Raw genomic sequence first — 7,997 nt, 5'->3', positions numbered from 1 at the left:
ACTGCGGGAAGCCGTAGTACTCACTAGTCAGTTAGAGGTTGTGGTGATACTGCGGGAAGCCGTAGTACTCACCGGTTAGTGAGAGGTCGAGGTGGTGCTACGGGAAGACGTAGCACACACTAGTTAGCGAGAAGTTGCTATGGTAAAGTACTTTTTGATCAGAGCATGGCGCAGAGAGTTTTGGGCATGAGGTGGCCTTGATTGGTGAGTTTTTGGAAACCTGGTGGTCGGAACAGGGGCGAGATCGGGGTCTCCTCAATGTTAGGGGATCATTATGTTCTGAGTAAGGTGTGGTCATTGCAATCCGAAAAAATGGGATAAGTGAAGTACGCATGAGTTGCGGGAAATGAGTTATGAGTTGAGTGCTTCGTTGAGACGAGTGGTTCCAACTCTGGGTCAGACCAAACCCTCGAGCTGAGTTTGGCTCGGGTGGTGCGTTGAATAGGTGAAATGAGATTCTGGACTCTGAGGAGGGTTCCATGTTGAGGAGTATTGTTTGTCATCTGATGTCTTAGACCTGTGTGGGTCAGTACTCGGGTACGGGAGGTACCGCAAGTTGTATGGATCGATGAGTAACGGATGACAGAGGTCGGGGTTGAGTCGATCTCCAGTTGGGGAGGTGGCATTCGCTTAGGGTTAAGCGAACTTCGTTATTCGTGTGTCACCTTAAGTCGATGTGATTGTAGTAAGAAGGAAACCATGGAGACGGTTGGGATAATGCAACGGATGACCCTGGAGGTTCAACTGTTGGGTCGAGATCAGATCTGGTACTCAGTGTTAAAAAGGGAAACGAGGGAAGCAGCCGAGACTTATGATTTTAGATGTCTGAGGACTTCTGAGCGAGCATGATTCTCTTGTGTCAGAGAACAGGATGTTGAAAGTTTATTGTTCGGATGGATTCTGTTAGTAGTTCAGTGGATGAGCCCTGGTGGGATGTAAACCCTTTCGTTCCTTGGGGCGTGATTCGGACTGTTTTGGTACGTTGGTATGAGCGATCGCTAGCCGATTGTCGGATTTTGTTTTGTGAGAATAAGAGGAACAGTGAGTTATCAAGGTTTGATGTTCGAAGAGCGAATATCGTGATGATAGCGTGAGTGGAGGGTTTGGCGGCAGGCCAGGCCACTAGAGTTTCCCGATTCTGGGAAGGTCAAAAAGGGGTATTTTAGCGACAGAGGGGCCGGTTTTGTTCCAAATTTGGAGTTCCTGGTCGGGTCCAGGTATTCATGAAGAAAGATATCGTTTTGGTGGGAGGACCTCTCAGTGGTGCTTTTCGAGTGTTTGGTTTCTATCTATGTGGTTGACGAGCGATTTTGAGGACGAAATCTAATTTAAGTGGGGGAGAATTGTAACATCCGGATTTCCAGGTATGCTATAAAGTTCATTTATCTTGAGTTTTATGGAGGGACTCGGCGAGTAGACGCTCAGACCGCCGAGTAGGAGCGCGCATTTCTTGTCTGATTTAATGAAGGACTCGACGAGTCGATGCGTGGACTCGGCGAGTCCGCGCTGTTAAGTGAAACCCTAATTCTCGGGGTCTGTGCCCTATTTAAAGGCCTTTATGGCCTCCATTTGCGGCCAATGCACCCCTGAGAAACCCTAGAGAGAGAGAGAGAGAGTGTTTGTGGTGCTAGAGAAAGGCTAATTCACCATTTCTTGAGTGTTTTAGCAAAAGAGAAGTGGTTTCCAACAAGAGGAGGTCAAGGGAGCTGTGGATCCAGGGTTTTCAAGTTCAGATCTACACTATTGAGGTATCAAATCTAACTTCCTTTCTGTTTTGGGTTAAGATCTATGATTTAGGGTTTTCTATAACCTTTGAAGGCTTGAAGAGTTGAGTTTATGGTCCCTTGCTGGGTTAGGCCTCAGATCTGGACCCATAGAGGTCCAGATAACCTTTCCCATTCTGCTTTATGCTTGTTCATGGAGGATTGGAGACTAGGTTGCCATTTTTAGAGTTATTTCTCCATTTATGACTTGATGTGGGTTGCATGCACGTAAAGGTTGCACATTTATGTGACCTTTGAGCACTTGAAGGCCAGATCTATAGCTTAGAGAAGCAGATCTGACCTCAGAAGGTCATCTGAGAGTTGTTAAGGGAGCAACTCGCCGAGTCCATAAGTGGACTCGACGAGTCGAGTCGGGGTTGCCCCGCGATTCGTGGCAGGTGTAACCCGTCGAGTGGAAGGATGACTCGATGAGCCAAGAGAGGCTGAAAGGATTCAGAGGACCCGCATGGACTCGCCGAGTCGCCCTTGTGCACTCGACGAGTCGAGTCAAAGTTTGACCGTTGACTTTCGTTGACCTTAGGGTTCTGGTCAAGACTGATTCAAGAGAGTTCAGGGAAGGGTAGAATGGCCTTCTACCCAATCTGTAGAGATGAGATCATGAGAGAATATTGATCGGGGATGTTATTTGAATAATAGGAGGAGGCTAAGTCGGGACGTTGAGCACGAAAGTTTATCCGACTTCATTGAGGCGAGTCTTCTCACTATACCGTACCTGGAAGGGTACCTATGTGTGACCGGAAGGTGTTATATGCTATGAGATGTATGAGCTGTATGTTGTTATGTGATATGTATTTTATGTACGATAAGGACCGGAAGGTCAAGATGATATGGACCGGAAGGTCAAGTGGTTACGGACCGGAAGGTCGATACGGGTAGGACCGGAAGGTCTACCGGGATTCGGGACGGAAGTCCCCTGAGACACATGGATCGGAAGATCCTACATAGTTATGGCCTGGAAAGGCGTATGTGTTGTATGTTGTATATTGGGGAACTCACTAAGCATTTATGCTTACAGTTGTTATGATGTGTGTTTCAGGTACTAGCGAGGATCGCGGAAAGGCGCCGGCATGATCCCTACACACTTATGGAGTTTTTGTTATTGAGATTCTGGGACATGTTTTGTGATGACACAGTGGATACATTATGTTTTGTGATTGAAATTATGATTCAAAAATGAAAAATTGTTTTGAAAATTTATGTTGTTACAAATCTTACTTATAAGTTCCTAGTAACGACTTATAACTATGATTATGATTTACACGGAAATAGAGTAAGTGTAGCTCAATTATAGAGTATTATAGATAGGGATCGGGAACTAGTCGGGCAAAATACTGACTCGGGATATCCTACTTGAAGGCCATTACTCAGATGAGTACTTAGGGGCGACGTAGGGCTTCGCCGCAGAAACGAAGGAAAATGGGGCAAATGCTAAGTATTTCAGAGCAAAATCGATTGAAATGGTGTGAGAATTGAAGAAGGAATGATATGCTATTTATAGGGTGATTTCTTGGCATATGTGTCGTGCACCAAATTGGCACACCGCGTTCTTGTTTGGGACATAGTGACGTAGCAAAATGCTGGCCTGACACGTAGCAAAAAGTGGGTGGGGCTGTGTGGTCTTGTCGGGTGCGCCGTGTTCCTGACACGTACGCGTACCAATTTTCAGATTTTCAAAATTACGCATCTTCTTCATACAAACTCTTTCAGAATTGCATGGAGAAGGAATTCAATATTGATCATACAAGAGAAATATTTGGAATCGAGTTCAACAATAAGTATATATGCGAAGATCAAGTGGATTATATGGACCACTGAAGAAGATCAAGTGTATTTGTTCAATAATTGTATATTCAAGAATGCTATTTTTTAAGAATTTTATTCTTTTTTTATGATATTCTATTAGAATATGTATAACTATATTAAAATGTATAAGGATATTAATATGTAACGCCCCGACTCTCAGGTATTAATTTTATGGCTTTAATTTTCATAAATTGCAAGATAGGACTCGACGAGTAGGAGCTGGAGGATGAAACCCTAATTTTCCGGGGTTTTCACCCTATTTAAAGGGTCATTAGCCTCCCTTAGCCTCCCTTACAGCCTCTTGAGAGTCCAGAAAACCCTAATCCGTGTGTATGCTCCATTCTTGTGTGTTTTAAGCTTTGGAAGGTGGATCTTAGTGAGAGGAGCTTGAAGATCAAGTAGCTTGAAGCAAAGAACATGTGTGCATCTGAAGTCTACCTCAGTGTAGCATCATTTGAAGGTATCAAGTCGTTACCCTGACCTTATTTCTTTCTAGATCTCATTTGGTTAAAGATTAGGGCTTTTCTAGCATAATTAGGAAGCCATTCTTGGGTATGAGCTAAGATCTGAAGTTGCAACTTCAGATCTGAACCCTTCTGGGTCTCTAAGTCCGTAAAGTTTCCAGCTTTAGCAAGAGTAAACCTTTCCTTATGTGTTAAACCCCATTTCAAGCTTTGATTTGATATTCTAAGTCCTTAGAGCCTTGCATGCACCTAAAGTTTGCAACTTTACGTGATGAACATGCCTTGGGAAGCTTGATCTGCGATATGGAGCCTTAGAATGGATTAAAAAGCATCTGAATGAAGAAAGGACTGAAGGGACTCGACGAGTTGCATGGCCAACTCGGCGAGTCCGATGAAGATTGTCGTGCAAGGGTTTCTGCATGGACTCGGCAAGTCAGTAGGGTGACTCGGCGAGTCGGTTAGGGTTTCCCCGACATTTGGACACGCATGAACTCGAGGAGTTACAAGGAAACTCGACGAGTCAACCAAGGATTTCACAACTTCTCGAGTACAGGAAGGACTCGACGAGTCAGGTCAACATGGACTGTTGACCTTGACTGTTGACTTTGACTTTGACCAAGGGTTAACCAGTTTGACCTCTCGGGGTATTTTGGTAATTTGGAAATTTATGGAAATGGTTTTATGGTAACTATAGGTGGCGGAGTTCGTGTCGGTGATTCGAGAGTTGAGCTTATCACTTCAGTGGAACATTTGTGAGGTGAGTTACCTCACTATACTAAGGGGTCTAAGGCACCAAGGCCGACCCATTGGATATGATATCCTAGCAGTGGTAGTATGTTGAGTATGAGTTAATGTTACATGCTAGTTGCTATGCCAGTTAGGTAGATCTGTAGGACTACCTGTAGTATTATGTGATCATCTGTATATACATTAATTGTGTTATATGTCGAAATATCATGTGAGATGGGTTGAGGTGATACTGCTCCGTGCGGTAACCAACAAACCCGAGAGCATTCCAGATACGAGCTGAGGGCCAGGTGGGGCATGGCAGACTCGTACTGTGGGCTCAAGAGCATTACAGATACGAGCTAAGGGAGACTCGTACTGTGGGATCGGTGGCAATCCATATGTGAGCTGTGGGCCCGGAAGGCAATCCAGACTCACACTGTGGGCCCAGGGGTAATCCAGACTGTAAAGTTGTGGACCCAATACATGCTGTTATTTGTATATGTGTTATGTGCAGTGTATCAGTATTTTGGGGGAACTCACTAAGCCTCGGGCTTATAGTTTCAGTTTATTGTTTCAGGTACATCAGGGGATCGCGGCAAGGCAAAGGCGTGATCGTACAACTCCTCATATTTATGTTTATATTAATTATCAAAAATATCTGAATTGGAAATATATGAATAATATCTTGAATTCTTAAATCAAGTTAATTATCAAAAATATCTGAATTGAAAATATATTTTGCAAGAATAAAATCGAAAATATATTTACTAGTTTATGGTTGACATTCTGTCATTCTGACAGAATAAAATCGGATTTTTTAAACTTGAATTAATTTAAAATATTCATATTTTTAAAAATAAAGGAATTAATTATCCCTAAAAATCCAAAAATTTCCTTTTTTAATATAGGTTAATTGACTAAAATGTCCTTATGCTGAAATTTATGTGATTATATGGTACATCTTATCCTATTGTAATATCATAGACCCTAAGATCATGACATTTGATTCTATTCCATCCGGTGGTTCAGATCTGTGCATTCTGACACACAACAGTTAGTAAAAACACAATAATCTAAGCCTACACACACACACACACACACATATATATATATATATATATATATATATATATATATATATATAGAGAGAGAGAGAGAGAGAGAGAGAGAGGTAGGTTCAAATGTTCTATACAACTAATGTATGTACGAATTGACCGATCACAAATTAGCAAAAATTAAATAATTTATTAAATCAATAAAGGTATTTTCAGGTTTTTTCACTTTCAATTAATGTGATTATTTAATTAAATCTTTGCAATTAAGGTAACAAAATTAAGGTGTTGACCTGATCTACCCTTCTCGACCCTTTATTTATGCTTCGCCTTCATTTTATATACAAAACCCTACAAAATCAGCATCCCCTTCATCAATTGCCGACCACAAAATCATCATAGGTCCCATCTCAATAACCCTACGCCCCTCCTGCAGTGGCCGTTCACACTCTTTTTTCTCTTTTTTCTTATCGTGTTGCATCTAAAAAAACCTATCCGTCCCAATCTACAACGATTCCTCCATTCCTCCATTCCTCCTGTTTTCTGGCGCTGTTCCTTTTCTTCGGCGATGATGACGTCGCGACTTAGGAGGAAAATAACCGTTATTATAAGTCCACGTAATGAGTTCCCTAATGAGGAATTTTCTAAGGTACTAAACTTTTTTCCTAATTAAACATTAATTATGTTTTTTTGCGATCGATACCTAGAAATTGACATTGACTTTGTACCCATCGAATCAATGCTTTTCTCCCTTTGATGTTGTGATACCAATTTATTGTGCTTTAATTTATTTATTTATTTATTTTGGAACGGTACAATTTTACTGTGATGCTTGTGGAATTAAAGGTGTAAAGTTTGAACAATTTAGGAAGAAAAAAAACAAGAAAATTTATGTGATAAACAAGGTTCCATTTTTTTTTCTGTGTATGTGTTCGTGTTTGAGTGTGTAAACATGCATTGTATCTATTTTTCAGTTGGCTTTTCATTTCAATTTTGACATATGTGTATTAGATTTACGGTATTAGTTTATTATAGTTTAATTATTTTTCTTACACATTCATTAATATTCTCATTCTAAATCACTAGAATATTAATTGTTACTAATCACATCACAATCATCTATTGTACATTGTAAAAAAAACTTGGAATTATCTCTTTTTATTTTGGTTGTACGTAATGAATAGATACTTGCAAGATTTAGATCCTAAGTTATGGATAGGTAGTTGCAAGATTCAGATCCTATGTTATGGATGCGCATGTATATTCTATCAGAATGTCTATAGCGTATTCTATCAGAATATCTTATTATAAATACATGCCTAATTATGAAGATAATTTTAAAGGTTTTTATTCAAAAAAAAAATTTAATCATGAAGATAATTTTAAAGGTTTTTATTCAAAAAAAAAATTTAATCAATTGTCTACTGTAGTAGATGTTTCTCTCGAAATGTCACTTATTCTGACAGAATATGATTTCATGACAGTTATTCTCATAAAATGTTATGATCAAGTACACGAAGTAGGGATGGACATTTGGACCGGGGAACCGGTACCGGAACCGGAACCGAAACCTGATGGAACCGGTTGGGCCGGGACCGAGACGATATATTCTTGTGGATTTTTGGAACCGGGAACCGGTAGGAACCGGACCCGGTAGAACCGGCAAAAACCAGAACCGTGTGTTTCTATTTCTTGATGATCGATTCCAACGTTGAAGACACGACAAGAACAGGTAGGAACCGGGAACCGGTAGAACCGGCGGTCCGGTTCGGTTATTAATTTTGGCCGACTTTGGTTCCCGGTTCGGGCCGGTTCCAGCCAGTTCGGTTCCTTTGTTCATCCCTAACACGCAGGAATGACTTGAAAACCTAATTAATAGGAATGACTTGAAGAATTAATCAAAGATTGATCACACTCACAGTTTAAGAATGTAGTTTTTTTTGAAAGAATTACACTTGTTATTCTTTCAGAATGTTATTATTCAAGAATGTTTTTTTTTTGTATCACAATCATACAATGTAATTATTTGATATATTATTAGTTTAAGAATCGATTTTGTGTATTGTTTCATAATGTACTTATTTATGTTTTCTTCTTATTTATCTTGTTAAAGGATGTTATAAACTGTCATTCTAACATAATTTCATTATAACAGAATGTCATGC

Source organism: Lactuca virosa, chromosome 1 (genome assembly GCF_052849685.1).
Source record: "Lactuca virosa cultivar CGN04683 chromosome 1, Lactuca_virosa_CGN04683_v6, whole genome shotgun sequence".
Lineage (NCBI taxonomy): Eukaryota > Viridiplantae > Streptophyta > Magnoliopsida > Asterales > Asteraceae > Lactuca > Lactuca virosa.
The sequence above is the reverse complement of the archived record's forward strand: the minus strand, read 5'-3'. Positions refer to the sequence as shown.